Source organism: Petromyzon marinus, unplaced genomic scaffold, assembly GCF_048934315.1.
Source record: "Petromyzon marinus isolate PM22_M1 ecotype Great Lakes invasive population unplaced genomic scaffold, UKy_Petmar_22M1.pri1.0 PM_G_Scaffold_42, whole genome shotgun sequence".
NCBI classification, from domain to species: domain Eukaryota; kingdom Metazoa; phylum Chordata; class Hyperoartia; order Petromyzontiformes; family Petromyzontidae; genus Petromyzon; species Petromyzon marinus.
In genome coordinates, this window is record NW_027422994.1 from 1,006,285 (window position 1) to 1,023,252 (window position 16,968).

At 44.4% G+C, this 16,968-nt stretch overlaps 1 long non-coding RNA gene across 2 annotated transcripts; it reads left to right on the forward strand.

The window, feature by feature from the left end:
• Positions 1 to 6,132: 6,132 nt before the first annotated feature.
• LOC142917107 (uncharacterized) lies at positions 6,133 to 8,961 on the forward strand. Of its 2 annotated transcripts, none has more exons than XR_012936868.1 (4): positions 6,133 to 6,345; positions 6,489 to 6,566; positions 6,952 to 7,044; positions 7,726 to 8,066. It is a non-coding gene; the product is annotated as an uncharacterized LOC142917107 (long non-coding RNA). The 2 variants fall into 2 exon arrangements; XR_012936867.1 differs by lacking the exon at positions 7,726 to 8,066 and adding an exon at positions 8,076 to 8,961 and having other exon boundaries at positions 6,134 to 6,345.
• The last annotated feature ends 8,007 nt before the right edge of the window (positions 8,962 to 16,968 follow it).

Sequence of the window (16,968 nt, forward strand, 5' to 3'; positions counted from 1 at the left end):
TACTGACCATACTTCAGCACGCTGGTCGATGTGGACTGACCATACTTCACCACCCTGGTCAATGTGTACTGACCATACTGCACCACGCTGGTCAATGTGTACTGACCATACTTCACCACGCTGGTCAATGTGACCTGACCATACTTTACCACCCTGGTCAATGTGTACTGACCATACTTCACCACGCTGGTCAATGTGACCTGACCATACTTCACCACGCTGTTCAATGTGTACTGACCATACTTCACCACGCTGGTCAATGTGTACTGACCATACTTCACCACCCTGGTCAATGTGTACTGACCATACTTCACCACGCTGGTCAATGTGTACTGACCATACTTCACCACCCTGGTCAATGTGTACTGACCATACTTCACACCGCTGGTCAATGTGGACTGACCATACTTCACCACCCTGGTCAATGTGTACTGACCATACTTCACCACGCTGGTCAATGCGACCTGACCATACTTCACCACGCTGGTCAATGCGGACTGACCATACTTAACCACGCTGGTCAATGTGTACTGACCATACTTCACCACTCTGGTCAATGTGTACTGACCATACTTCACCATGCTGGTCAATGTAGACTGACCATACTTCACCACGCTGGTCAATGTGTACTGACCATACTTCACCACCCTGGTCAATGTGTACTGACCATACTTGACCACCCTGGTCAATGTGTACTGACCATACTTCACCACGCTGGTCAATGTTTACTGACCACACTTCACCACGCTGGTCAATGTGTACTGACCATACTTCACCACGCTGGTCAATGTGTACTGACCATACTTCACCACGCTGGTCAATGTGTACTGACCATACTTCACCACCCTGGTCAATGTGTACTGACCATACTTCACCACGCTGGTCAATGTGTACTGACCATACTTCACCACGCTGGTCAATGTGTACTGACCATACTTCACCACGCTGGTCAATGTGTACTGACCATACTTCACCTCTCTGGTCAATGTGTACTGACCATACTTCACCACTCTGGTCAATGTGTAGTGACCATACTTCACCACCCTGGTCAATGTGTACTGACCATACTTCACAACGCTGGTCAATGTGACCTGACCATACTTCACCACCCTGGTCAATGTGACCTGACCATACTTCACCACGCTGGTCAATGTGTACTGACCATACTTCACCACGCTGGTCAATGTGTACTGACCATACTTCACCACGCTGGTCAATGTGTACTGACCATACTTCACCACGCTGGTCAATGTGTACTGACCATACTTCACCACCCTGGTCAATGTGTACTGACCATACTTCACCACGCTGGTCAATGTGTACTGACCATACTTCACCACGCTGGTCAATGTGTACTGACCATACTTCACCACGCTGGTCAATGTGTACTGACCATACTTCACCTCTCTGGTCAATGTGTACTGACCATACTTCACCACTCTGGTCAATGTGTACTGACCATACTTCACCACCCTGGTCAATGTGTACTGACCATACTTCACAACGCTGGTCAATGTGACCTGACCATACTTCACCACCCTGGTCAATGTGACCTGACCATACTTCACCACGCTGGTCAATGTGACCTGACCATACTTCACCACCCTGGTCAATGTGACCTGACCATACTTCACCACCCTGGTCAATGTGTACTGACCATACTTCACCACTCTGGTCAATGTGGAATGACCATACTTCACCACTCTGGTAAATGTGTACTGACCATACTTCACCACCCTGGTCAATGTGACCTGATCATAATTCACCACCCTGGTCAATGTGACCTGACCATACTTCACCACCCTGGTCAATGTGACCTGACCATACTTCACCACCCTGGTCAATGTGTACTGACCATACTTCACCACTCTGGTCAATGTGGAATGACCATACTTCACCACTCTGGTAAATGTGTACTGACCATACTTCACCACCCTGGTCAATGTGTACTGACCATACTTCACCACTCTGGTCAATGTGTACTGACCATACTTCACCACTCTGGTCAATGTGTACTGACCATACTTCACCACCCTGGTCAATGTGGACTGACCATACTTCACCACGCTGGTCAATGTGTACTGACCATACTTCACCACGCTGGTCAATGTGTACTGACCATACTTCACCACCCTGGTCAATGTGACCTGACCATACTTCACCACCCTGGTCAATGCGACCTGACCATACTTCACCACGCTGGTCAATGCGTGCTAACCATTGTGCCACCGCTCCCCCCCGTCGCCCTAAACGTGCTCAACCTGCGCAAATATTAAACGCCGTGTATATTACGATGATAAAATAAACATTAGGCGAGTAATTTAAGAGTTGTGTTTAATTAAAAGTTTACCTCACGCGAGCCCCCAGCGCAGCCGTTTCCACTTTTCCCGCCAAAAACAAACCGTCACCAAAACCAACGCTGCAAACTCTTCACGTTCCCACTTGGACGGCTAACTTCAGCTTAATTATTAATTATCTATCACTCGTGACTCTCTCTCTCTACACACACACATGTGTGTACATGTACACGATGAGGAGATTATTTACTTTGTTAACAAAACAACCTCGCGGTGGCCTTCAGGGACTGAGAGGCGCTGCCGAGGGCGCGAGGGTGGGGGGAGGCAGCCGGGGCCACGTGACCCGGAGTCACAAAAAGCGCGGGAAATTTGAAAAACCTCGCCTGGTCTACAGGAGGTCGTAGTTCATAGTTTCATTTACTTGGTATAGCCCTGTGAGCCATTCGGCTCTTGAATCGGGTGCAACCACAACAAACAAAAAAACATGAACAAGAAAACATCTTAAAGTGATTATGTGACTGTGCAAACAGAAAATCCAGGGAAAAAAACATAAAAAATATTCCTGAAATAGCACCGTACACCAACGCTGTGTGCAAAAAATCCCAGTGGGATGCAAGTCAAAATAACAACAACAACAACAACAACCACAAGACAACTAAGATTAAGGACATCAGTCTAATTCCGTACTACAATAAACAAAAACATGGCCAAAAAAAAAAACGTTTTCGAAATCACCAAAATAAAAGCGATACATGCAATGTAACAGTGATCATAGGGACTGTGACCGAATTTTTAACAATAAACTACATAAATAAATTATAACACCAAAATCTAGAGCCGTATTTTAGGCCACTGAATAGCAGTGGCAGCTAGGGGTGTACAACTCCTCTAGAGCAGTTTTGAGTGAAGATCTCATAGGTAGTGATTCAAGTTGCAGTTTATTGGCAATAGCATTCCAGACCCTGGGGGCATCAATAGCAAAGGCCCTTCCTCCTGTTTTTGTACGGCAATAGGGAATGTGAAGCTGGTAAATGAGCGAAGACCTGAGGTCAAATTTGTTCTTTGAAACAGAGAGGAGATCCAGTAGGTAGTCTGCGGAATTTTTTGTAAGTACATCGTGAATAAATAAGATCTGGTGCACAAGCCGTCGAACATTAAGATATGTTAAGTTTGACCCAATGTAGAGATCACAGTGGTGAGTCTATGGTGCAGTGTTGAGTCTATGGTGCAGTGTTGAGTCTATGGGGAGTGTTGAGTCTATGGGCAGTGCTGAGTCTATGGGCAGTGTTGAGTCTATGGGCAGTGTTGAGTCTATGGTGCAGTGTTGAGTATATGGGCAGTGTTGAGTCTATGGGCAGTGTTGAGTCTATGGGCAGTGCTGAGTCTATGGGCAGTGCTGAGTCTATGGGCAGTGTTGAGTCTATGGGCAGTGCTGAGTCTATGGGCAGTGTTTATCAATTCTACAGAATCTGAGCCTCGCTCGCACTGCGTGTTCGCCTATCCACACTACGATTTATAAAAGCGCCCTGCTAAGGCCTCACGTGATAACAGCCCCGCCGAGTCGCCTGCCCGTGATTCGAGGCACGGAACGTCGAATCTCCTCCTCCACCACGACAACACGAGGACATTGTTTTGTTTGTAACCTCACCACGAAGGAGGATATAGCTCAAGACCCCCTCCCCAGCACCTACGCAGCGTTGCGCTGGTGAGTGCCGCGTTGAGGCCTATTCCGGGAGTGTCACCGGTCTCGGCTAGATTGCCCAGCCGGCCGAGGCGGCACTTTGGCCGGCTACAGATGCTGCTGTCATGCGATGGTCTCCATGGAGACCTGGAAGATGGTCTCTAGGTTATGTTGTGGGTTAGCAAGCTTCCAAAGGATGCGTGAAGGCTGCCGCTCGGCTTTTTGTAACGAATCTTTGCTGCGTGTTTTAAACTTTAATTGTTTGCGATGCACGCGTGTCAACGTGGTGATGCGTCGCTCAAAGACTTCACTCGAGCGCGTCGTGTTCAAGCTCACTTTGTCTACCTTAGGAGCTTACAAAGTGCCGCCCAATAATTTACCATGCGTCTGCCTCTTAGGCCGAGTGAACCGCTTGAACAAGGGCACATTCAGAAGCGTAAACTCTGTGAGTATCTCGTTTTAAATTTTGATTTGAAGCTTTCGTGACTGCAGTAATTCATATTCTTAGCTCTTTCGGTAAAGTCACGTTGAAGGGAAACAATAAAATAATAAAATATATATAAAATAATTAAAATTCTCACGACGTTTCGACCTGATGACGACCGTTTGTGTTATGGTCGAAACGTCGTGAGAAATTTTATTGTTTTATATATATTTTATTATTTTATTGTTTCCCTTCAACGTGACTTTACCGAAATAGCTAAGAATATCTCGTTTTATTCATAGTTCGTGTTTCCAAGGACAAAAACAATTGCACATTCTCATTACCAATACATCGACCTGGCTGGTGGTCACACTTGCCAGGAGCCCCTTTCCCTGTCGGCTTGACATTTTTTTCAACTCAATTGTTTCTTTACACAGCTCTTGGACAGACGTGCGGCAGTGTTGGTTTATATCCTGGAAGGTGCTCTCACTCCAGGGGCTGTTTCATTGATGGGAAAATAACCTGAGCTGGGGCTGTAATCAATGTTGTTTTATTGATCTAGTTTAAAACATCAGCACGAACATCGGTGCCAAACTAACACGATGTGAGGCGCTAGATTTGAAGCTTTCGTGATGTGCAAGGATTCATAGTCTTTAGCTTTTTTTCGGTAAAGTCGCGCTGGTAAAAAAAATAAAGTTAAACCCAAGTTAAACTTTAGCAGCCTTATAGTTTACAGCAGTATGCTCCGCAAGGCAACCAGTTTGTCAGCTTAACTACTGCCTTCTGCCTCTGGTTCACGTGTGTAACGCTCTTCAACCTGCACACGGCCATCTCTCCGTCCCCAACCCCCTGCAGCATAACAGAAGGTGGCTTAACTTAGCCCCCCCCCACGGCCCTTCTTGTCTCTCCCCCCCCCCCTTAACCTGTATACAATCTCGGGTGTCTTAGAGTTCTCTTCACCTGATGCAGCAATTTTGCCGTGACGGTTTCCACCTCAAGACGGAAGCTTGTGCTGCTGCCTCCGAAACGTGATTTTAATTGAGTTGTTTTTTTCATTTATTTATTTTATAGATTTTTTTTACCTATGTGACTTTAGCAAAAAAAGAAAGAGTCCGATGCGAGGAGGCGTTTCCCCCAACGTTCGTTTTCTGCGGTGGCAAAAAATGCAGCCTCTGCGAAACGATGAGAACCTAAACATTTTGCTCAACACAGGAGGAACGTGTCCATCAGCGAGGGAGCCTTAGGCATGCATCCAATTGTCCCTTGTGAAGGAGGAGGTCTTTAACCCGGCATGGTTGTCACCTGGTGTACAGGAGGTCGTGGGGTTTGATACCGACCCTGACACTCCCTGCTCTTTCTTTGGGGTTGACGTTTCTCGCTCCCCGCGGCCGCGTGGATTTTTCTCCCAGAGTCCTCCGGTTTTTCCCCCTCCGCATTCCGAAACGCCACGCGTTTAGAGTATTTTGCCCTGAATGTCCACTTGATATCAGCCCACCATTTATGGGCCAAGGTCTCTTCTTAAAAAAGAGCTATGTAGCACGGTGGTGTGCTTCCCGTGGCAACATTAAACATTGGTTAGTTTTATTAGTATATATATTTTTAAAGTGATTTGTTTTACTCTTCCTGTAACTCTGCACTCACGCCGTGTTTTTGTTTTGTGTTTGTTGTCATGTTCTGACCCAGTGCCACAGCTGGACATCTGTGACAAAAAGAGCTTCGTAGCGCTTTGGATTCCTCCTCTTGCAGTCTAAATAAATATCATTCCCACTGCTCCTCCTACTCCCTCCCCTTCACCCCTCCTAGCCAAGTGAAGGAAGCTGCCAGGCCGACCATCTGCCACCTCCCCCCAATGGAGACTTTCTCCACCACCACCCGTTTAGTGGCCTTGCTGGTCGTTGTGCTGGGCGACCGTCGTCACAACCCCTTCGCCCTGCCCCTTGACCGTGAGTAGCAAACAGCGCCGCTACCACACTTGAGACGATGCCCCCTCTCAACGCTACTCCCACTAAAGGCCATCGACTAAACTCGACTCTTTTGACTTCACCAGGCAATGCCCACTGAGCTTCGTGGCGCTTTTTTTTTTCAGAAGCGCTCCGGCTCTTGCAAATGATGGCTTCAACGAAGCACTTCGACGTTCAAGCGGGGTCGAGTACTCGAAACACTTGTAGGTATCTGTGTGACACACACACTACACACACTACTCACACACAGAGACCCACAGACTTCTCACACAGAGACCCACACACTACTCACTCAGAGACCCACACACTACTCACACACAGAGACCCACAGACTACTCACACAGAGACCCACACACTACTCACACAGAGACCCACAGACTACTCACACAGAGACCCACACACTACTCACAGAGAGACACACACACTACTCACACAGAGACCCACACACTACTCACACAGAGACCCACACACTACTCACAGAGAGACACACACACTACTCACACAGAGACCCACACACTACTCACACAGAGACCCACACACTACTCACACAGAGACCCTACTAACACTCTGCTGTATTTTCGCCCACAGCTGCGGTTATCATCTCTGGCCACGTACGGTACCAAAGAAGCTCACATCAGGTGTATGCAGCAAAGCAGCAACCTCCGGACACACGACGGAAAGGTGCACGGTTGCGACATCACACACACACATACACATGTACAGGGCCCAGTTGAGTACGCAGTTTGTTAAGGTGCAGCACTGCAAGTACTTGCTCGTGCCCCTGTTGGCGGAAGGAGGAATAGGAGGAGGAGGGAGGAGGAGGATGAGGAGGGGGAGGAGGAAGGGGAGGAGGAGGAGGAGGAGGGGGAGGAGGATGAGGAGGAGGAGGGGGAGGAGGATGAGGAGGATGAGGAGGAGGGGGAGGAGGGGGAGGAGGATGAGGAGGAGGGGGAGGAGGGGGAGGAGGAGGAGGAGGGGGAGGAGGATGAGGGGGAGGATGAGGAGGAGGATGAGGAGGACGAGGAGGAGGAGGGGGAGGAGGATAAGGAGGAGGTCCTTCACTGCACAGAGCGCTGTAGGGAGCTCCCCTCTAGGCAGGGCACGTTGGACCCCACTCCTCCGCCACGCCAGCCAAACCTCTTGAAGTGTCCCACACTTCACCCCACCACGTGCCACCCGCCTAGACGGGAAGCACCGCGGTGAGCTCACTCCCACCGCCGGGCGGACAACAACGGAGTTGTCGCTCACGACCCGCGACCCCAGCGTGACCCCCCCCACGTCGACCCCCGGGGGCCGGGCCGGCGTCCCCTCGTTAGGAAAACTAAAACTGCGAAAAACTTTGTTTTTGTGTTTGACCGGCAGGTAAGGGCCCCACCGAGCTACGTGGCGCTTTTTCACCGGCGACCGGGCCGTCGCCGTCGTCAGCGGGCGCGGACATTTTTTTGTTTTGCGGCCCAAACGCTTTGAAACGCGCGACGTCGATTCTGAGTGCGGCGCGGGGGGAGAGACGCCCGGAAGGACCCGGAGGGAGAAATCCACGCGACCGCCACGGTGACGAGAGGCCAACGCGAGAAACAACCACTGCGAGCCGCAGAACCTTGCAGGCGAGAGGGAGAGAGAGAGGGTTCTGAAAATCGATTTTTTTATATTTTTAAAAAACCCACTTTGTGCGAATCGCCTTCTATGACCCCCCCCCCCTCCACGACTCGTAGGGGGGGACGCGGCAGCCCCCCGACGACAGCCTCACATAGCCAGCGCCCTGCAGATGCTGTCGGAGCCAGACAGGATGTACAGAGCGAGAGAGGGAGAGGCGGTGTACATGGAGTGCTCGGTGTTGGTGTGGCCGCCCGCCACCATCCTGTGGTGAGACCGAACGCCGCGCCTGAGCGTCCGTGCCTCTCCGCCTCTCCTCTCGCTCTCCGCTCACTGGAGACTCTTTTTGTTTATTTCACCGCCTGATGCCCACCGAGCCGTGCAGCTGTTTTTCAGAAGCTATCCGGCCATGTCGCAAATGACGGCCCTGACGACGCGCCTCGAAGCTCCCTGTCGCGAGGGCTGTACGTGCCCTGAACTTCTTTCGCACCCTACGTGGCCAACCGTGCTAATCAGAGGTACGGGAGCTGGGTCTGTTTTGTGAATGCCGCCAGTGGGTTTGCATGGCTGGCCACGTACGGAGCGAAAGAAGTTCAACATAGAACACTCCCATAGACTTCAATGTTAAAGGCTCCCATAGACTTCAATGTTAAAGGCTCCCATAGACTTCAATGTTAAAGGCTCCCATAGACTTCAATGTTAAAGGCTCCCATAGTCTTCAATATTAAAGGCTCCCATAGACTTCAATGTTGAAGACTCCCATAGACTTCAATGTTAAAGACTCCAATAGACTTCAATGTTAAAGGCTCCCATAGACTTCAATGTTAAAGGCTCCCATAGACTTCAATGTTAAAGGCTCCCATAGACTTCAATGTTAAAGGCTCCCATAGACTTCAATGTTAAAGGCTCCCATAGACTTCAGTGTTAAAGGCTCCCATAGACTTCAATGTTAAAGGCTCCCATAGACTTCAATGTTAAAGGCTCCCATAGACTTCAATGTTAAAGGCTCCCACAGACTTCAATGTTAAAGGCTCCCATAGACTTCAATGTTAAAGGCTCCCACAGACTTCAATGTTACAGGCTCAAATAGACTTCAATATTAAAGGCTCCCATAGACTTCAATGTTAAAGGTTCCCATAGACGTCAATGTTACAGGCTTCCATAGACTTCAATGTTAAAGGCTCCCATAGACTTCAATGTTAAAGGCTCCCACAGACTTCAATGTTAAAGGCTCCCACAGACTTCAATGTTAAAGGCACCCATAGACTTCAATGTTAAAGGCTCCCATAGACTTCACTGTTAAAGGCTCCCATAGACTTCAATGTTGAAGGCTCCCATAGACCTCAATATTAAAGGCTCCCATAGACTTCAATGTTAAAGGCTCCCATAGACTTCAATGCTAAAGGCTCCCATAGACTTCAATGTTAAAGGCTCCCATAGAACAAGGATTTATGTCTACTGCATTAACCACAATACCTGCAGTCAAAATGCAAAAATAAAACATACTATGATAATATATGATGATGCATTGTCCTTGAAACTGATTGGTCCACACCAAGGGACGGCTTTCTTTTGAGCCTTTTGGCGTCATCTGGTCGAGCACCAATTGGGTCGAGGCTTCAATGCCACATATTTATTATCATAGTATGTTTTTTCGTTTGCATTTTGACTGCAGGTATTGTGGTTAATGCAGACATGAATCCTTGCTAAAAAGGCTTCAGTTTTGTTGCCAGAAAAAAAGAGGAAAAACCCTATTATTATATTTTGGTACTGGCAAAGGAGGTCTAATGATGAACAAAACATCAATGAAGCAATCTGATCTCATCTTGAACGGCTACTGTTGGCCTGCAGCCCGCCAAGTAACGCACTTGTGTAACGTATCTCAACAATAAAATGACTGGTCACTGTCCACTTCCAATGGAGCTTGGCTCTTTAACTTATCAGCCGTCTTTTCATTTGTGGGTGTGTCATTAACTTTGATAATTGATTCTTGTCAACACCACTGGGTACAAAGTTAATAAGTAACAATTTTTTTAAACAAAAATTAAACAGAAAAAACCGCAACACACACGCACATTTCATTCCGAGATCTATAGAAATGTATAAAGTAACCTGTTGCAGAATTTGCCACTTGCTGGTTTTATCCACCATCAATTTATTATGAGAACCCTGTCTATATCTCAGATACAAATTCAGTGTAATGACAGTTCATTGGCTGATTAATATGAAAATAGGTTTTCCCATTTTTTCTGGCAACAAAACAGGTCACATTTAAAGCTGAACTTTGAGCTGAAATCCTTCAGAATGTGAGATGTTTTTATCTTCCATTATTTTCATACTTATTGTGTATATTGAGCATCACTTTGTGAGAAGCCAAAAAATGTAAACTGGCCACCATCAGCAACGTGGAATTCCAGGCTACAGATACAGGGTGGTCCAAATGTCTCATGTCTCCTCTAAAGCTTAATATTGTAATAGGAGGCTTTATTTAAAACGCAACATTTAATATGCAAATATGTTCGGGGTCAATTAATTTTGGGAGTCACAAGACATCAGGACCACTCTGCACAGCACGAGTTCAGGATCTACAATGGGAATAGGGTGCCACCCAGCGTTGCTTCAATAGGGTCGCAGCGAGGGTTGGAGTTTAACAAGAAGGAAAGATTTACATTATGAGACCTCCTTTGTCAGTAACAAGATATAGTAATAGGTTTTACCCAATCAAATTCAAGGACAGTGCATATTTTTATGAGAGTTGTCGCTTTTGTTTGCATTTTGACTGCTTATGTTGTGGTTATTGCAAACATGATGCCTTGAATAAAGGTGTCAGTTTTTGTGCCAGTTAAAAGGGTAAAACCTATTACTATAACAAGGAAAGACATTTGCCCTCCCCTACCCCCCAAAGACTGGATACAGTCTGTGAAGTTAAACCTGCAATTCCTACAGTATGAAATATTTCTTCATACATCATTCCACTGTACATCGTCAATTAATCGTGGAGCGTTAATCCACAAACTGCACATCTTCTAAGACTCGACAAAGCAGGCTGTAACCAAAATTGATTTGTGGGTCCATCGTACTGAAGCGAATTTGACAGAATCACTGGTGCCGATTAGACACGGGGACATTGACAAGAACAAACGCATTGATGCATCGCTCAAATTTTTTAATGAAATGAAAACATCGATTTTACACGAACAGATTCAGAATAAAAAGATCAAAAACATTCAATGAACGATTTACAGGAGACAGCAAAGTGATTGTTCAGAAGTAAAGTTAATTATCGTAAATAACGAATGATAAAATAGCCAACCGTCTAATAATTAATCGGAAGGATGTGGTTGCAGGGTCAATACAAACGGACATTACTTTTAAAAATATATAGTTAAAAAACATTATAAATGCCTTTACATTAAAAAAAAACATTACAATGGCACAAGGCTGTTGTAGAAGGATCAACAATCAGCCGAAATCGTAAGGTTCCCCATCCCTTAGTTACTGATCCGTGGCCAAGATAGGTTGCATGGATTAAATCCTGTAATCTCGCCTGGATAAAATAATAATAATGAATGATTGTGACTTGTCTGTGTACTGCTGTAATGTGAGCTCTACTGTAATATTGTATTTGTACTGATGCGTTCTGATCTCGAAAATAAAAATTTTCCAAAGTGAGCATTTAGACGGTGCTCATCTCCAGTTTAAGAGCTCTGAGCCACGTGGTGGAAATTCGACGTTACTATGGCGGGGGCAAGTAACCCCACTGTTGACTTCTCCACAGTGTGTTACTCATTGTATCTACCCCCGACAGATGATGGGCTGATCCAGTCTAGGTTGTCTTCATAATTATGCCAGAAGATGCAAATACAATACTTTTCGAAGCACCGCACATTATTTTTGCATGTTGAATATTTACCGCCACTGTAAATATGTAATTTTAATCAATGCATTGCTATAATGTTTTAATCAATCGTATTGTTATTAAGGTTTGGGTCAGGATTTTAGAGCAGTGTGTTTCAAATAGGTCGACCAGATTTGAAATCGCTACATCTCTGCAAACCACGAACTCTTCATAATAATCCACAATAAAGGTTTTCTGGGTTAGATCGCGTTATTTATAACTGTGTCGTAACCCTCCACCACCCGACACGGCCAATCAGCAAAAAATAAGTGTCACGTTGACAAAAGACAATTAGTTCACTCATTTATTTGCTGATTGGCCGTGTCGGGTGGTGGAGGGTAAAAAAAAACCTTTATTATGAATAATATTGGTCGCGAAAGCTTGCTACGTGTTAAACTGACACAATCACAACTTTGCCTTTTATATATATGGAGATATACTGTATGTTATTTTAATTAACTTTAACAATACACTACTGTATACAGTATGCTTTTCTCAAATGTGTCTTTACTGCCCCATGCTGTATATACCATCTTAAATCAGGACCAGTACTAAGAGTTTAGCCACGTGACAATACAGCAGACTCTCTGTTGTGTACTATACAGGACGGTCCAGATGTCTTATAACCCCCAATTAACTGACCCCGGAAAATGTGTTTCATTTGCGTATTAATTTCTGTTTCTAAATAAACCTTACATAAAATATATACCGTATGAAGATAATTAAGTGTGTGGGGGGGGGGGTCACAAGACATCTGGAGCACCTTGTGGAACGTGACTATTTTATGTTAATAAAAAACAAACGACACTTATTAAAGACGAGTTTTGTGGGCAGCAGATGACAGCGAAGTAAAATAAATTGTGCTGCACTTCTAAAACTGCCACGTCTATGACTCTCTGCCTTTACCATCCTGCAAAATCGTGTCCATGACCCAGACAGCGTGGAGAGGGCCCTCATCCAAACAGCACATTGCCAAAAGGGGTTTTGTACGTGCAGTATACATCAAGTATACAGATAGTACTCCTGTATATTGTAACATACCTTATCGACTGACAGTTACCAGTGTCTTTCAGGGCTAGGTGCCTTCCACCCACACAATGGTCATCCTTCTTTACACACACACACAAATATATATTTAGCTACTGGAATTTTCACATTCTGTACACACGTAAATTGAAAGCTTCCATCTAAAGAACACTGCACCGTAGAGGCAAAATCTCGAATGTATGATCTGTGTGCGAGTGTTTAAACTGTGGTGATGCTGGCATGGCTCCGAGAGAGACTCCAATCCAGTAATAACAAAACAACTATAATAATAATTGGGGTTTTCCCCCTTTTTTCTGGCAACAAAACTGAAACCTTTTTGCAAGGATTCATGTTACTGCATTAACCACAATACCTGCAGTCTCAATGCAAAAATAAAACATACTATGATAATATATGATGATGCATTGTCCTTGAAACTGATTGGTCCACACCAAGGGACGGCTTTCTTTTGAGCCTTTTGGCGTCATCTGGTCGAGCACCAATTGGGTCGAGGCTTCAATGCCACATATATATTATCAGAGTATGTTTTTTTGTTTGCATTTTGACTGCAGGTATTGTGTGTGGTTAATGCAGTAACATGAATCCTTGTTAAAAAGGTTTCAGTTTTGTTGCCAGAAAAAAAGGAGGAAAACCCCTGTTATTATATTTTGGTACTGGCAAAGGAGGTCTAATGATGAAACAAAACATCAATGAAGCAATCTGATCTCATCTTCAACGGCCACTGTTGGCCTGCAGCCCGCCAAGTAGCGCACTTGTGTAACGTATCTCGACAATAAAATGACTGGTCACTGTCGACTTCCAATGGAGCTTGGCTTGTTATTTTATTTTTTTACCTACGTGACTTTACCCAATAGAACCAAAGAGTATGGAGCTTGGCTCTTTAACTTATCAGCCGTCTTTTCATTTGTGGGTGTGTCATTAACTTTGATCATTGATTCTTGTCAACACCACTGGGTACAAAGTTAATAAGTAACTTTTTTTTAACAAAAATTAAACAGAAAAACCGCAACACACACGCACATTTCATTCCGAGATTTATAGAAATTTATAAAGTAACCTGTTGCGGAATTTGCCACTTGCTGGTTTTATCCACCATCAATTTATTATGAAAACCCTGTCTATATCTCAGATACAAATTCAGTGGAATGACAGTTCATTAGCTGATTTATATGAGAATAGGTTTTCCCATTTTTTTCTGGCAACAAAACAGGTCACATTTAAAGCTGAACTTTGAGCTGAAATCCTTCAGAATGCGAGATGTTTTTATCTTCCATTATTTTCATATTTATTGTGTATATTGAGCATCACTTTGTGAGAAGCCAACCAATGTAAACTGGCCACCATCAGCAACGTGGAATTCCAGGCTACAGATACAGGGTGGTCCAAATGTCTCGCGTTCTTAATTGAATTCTCTAAAGCTTAATATTGTAATGGGAGGCTTTATTTAAAACCCAACATTTAACATGCAAATGACAAATATGTTAGGGGTCAATTAATTTTGGGAGTCACAAGACATCAGGACCACTCTGCACAGCGCGAGTTCAGGATCTACAATGGGAATAGGGCGCCATCCAGCGTTGCTTCAACAGGGTCACAGCGAGGGTTGGAGTTTAACAACAAGGAAAGATTTACATTATGAGACCTCCTTTGCCAGTAACAAGATATAGTAATAGCTTTACCCAATCAAATTCAAGGACAGTGCATATTATTATCAGAGTTGTCGCTTTTGTTTGCATTTTGACTGCTTGTGTTGTGGTTATTGCAAACATGATGCCTTGAATAAAGGTGTCAGTTTTTGTGCCAATTAAAAGGGTAAAACCTATTACTATAACAAGGAAGGACATTTTCCCTCCCCTACCCCCCAAAGACTGGGTACAGTCTGTGAAGTTTAACCTGCAATTCCCACAGTATGAAATATTTCTTCATACATCATCCCACTGTACATCACCAATTAATCGTGGAGCGTTAATCCACAAACTGCACATCTTCTAAGACTCGACAAAGCAGGCTGTAACCAAAGTTGATTTGTGGGTCCATCGTTCTGAAGCGAATTTGACAGAATCACTGGTGCCGATTAGACACGGGGAAATTGACAAAAACAAACGCATTGATGCATCGCTCAAATTTTTTAATAAAATGAAAACATCGATTTTACACGAGCAGATTCAGAATAAAAAGATCAAAAACATTCAATGAACGATTTACAGGAGACAGCGAAGTGATTGTTCAGAAGTAAAGTTAATTATTGTAAAATAACGAATGATAAAATAGCCAACCGTCTAATAATTAATCGGAAGGCTGTGGTTGCAGGGTCAACACAAACGGACATTACTTTTCAAAATATAAAGTTAAAAAACATTATAAATGCCTTTACGTTAAATAAAAAACATTACAATGGCACAAGGCTGTTGTTGAAGGATCAACAATCAGCCGAAGTCGTAAGGTTCCCCATCCCTTCGTTACTGATCCGTGGCCAAGATAGGTTGCATGGATTGAATCCTGCAATCTCGCCTGGATAAAATAATAACAATGAATGATTGTGACTTGTCTGTGTACTGCTGCAATGTGAACTCTACTGTAATATTGTATTTGTACTGATGCGTTCTGATCTCAAAAATATTTTTTTTACAAAGTGAGCATTTAGGCGGTGCTCATCTCCCGTTTAAGAGCTCTGAGCCACGTGGTGGAAATTCGACGTTACTATGGCGGGGGCAAGTAAACACATAAAGGCAACCACTGTTGACTTCTCCTCCACAGTGTGTTACCTATTGTATCTACCCCCGACAGATGATGGGCTGATCCAGTCTAGGTTGTCTTCATAATTATGCCGGAAGATGCAAATGCAATACTTTTCGAAGCACCGCACATTATTTTTGCATGTTGAATATTTACCACCACTGTAAATATGTAATTTTTATCAATGCATTGCTATAATGTTTTAATATAATCGTATTGTTATTAAGGTTCGGGTCAGGATTTTAGAGCAGGGTGTTTCAAATACATTGACCCGATTTGAAATCGCTACATCTCTGCAAACCACGAACTCTTCATAATAATCCACAATAAAGGTTTTCTTGGTTAGATGGTGTTATTTATAACTGTGTCGTAACCCTCCACCACCCGACACGGCCAATCAGCAAAAAAAAGCGTCACGTTGAAAAAAGACAATTAGTTCACTACTTTAGCCCCACACCGGTGGTGGTTGAAGAGTGAATCCACAACATTTACAGTTTGATTAGTACTGTGACGTTACGCTGGTAATTACATCCAACGTCATCGGGCAATACCACTTGAAACGGCGGGGCATAGAGTTTAAAATGATAACCGCTAGATGCTTCTGCCAGCGCACAAACATCCCCTAGCCTCAGTCATTCACCGGCCACACCCTGCGACTTGTCCTTGTGGTGATACGTCAAAGACCCGTAGAGTGATTTTGGTGCTACCATCAGCGACTCATCTGGATGACCTCAAAAACAGAATCACGGCAAGCGGTGACTTCAGTGGAAGAGAAGACTTCGCTTTGAGAGGCGTTTGGGACGAATTCAACTATCGTCTCGATGTTGGTGGAGGGCACATAGAGAATTTATAAAATGGTTAGTAAATCTTGATAACTCATTAAAGCGTTTGTAACTTCATTAGACCTCCTTTGCCAGTACCAAAATGTAACAATAGGGGTTTTTCCCCTTTTTTCTGGCAACAAAACTGAAACCTTTTTAACAAGGATTCATGTCTACTGCATAACCACAATACCTGCAGTCAAAATGCAAACAAAAACATACTATGATAATATATGTGGCATTGTCCTTGAAACTGATTGGTCCACACCAATGACAATGCATCATATATGATCATAGTATGTTTTTTGTTTGCATTTTGACCGCAGGTATTGTGGTTAATGCAGTAGACATGAATCCTTGTTAAAAAGGTTTCAGTTTTGTTGTCAGAAAAAAGGGGGAAGACCCCTACTGTTACGTTTGTAACTTGTTGTGTAATTGTAACGTGTTGTTGCCATCGTGAAATATACCGCTTTGAAATTGGGTCCACATTTTTTTAAACCACCCTGCATT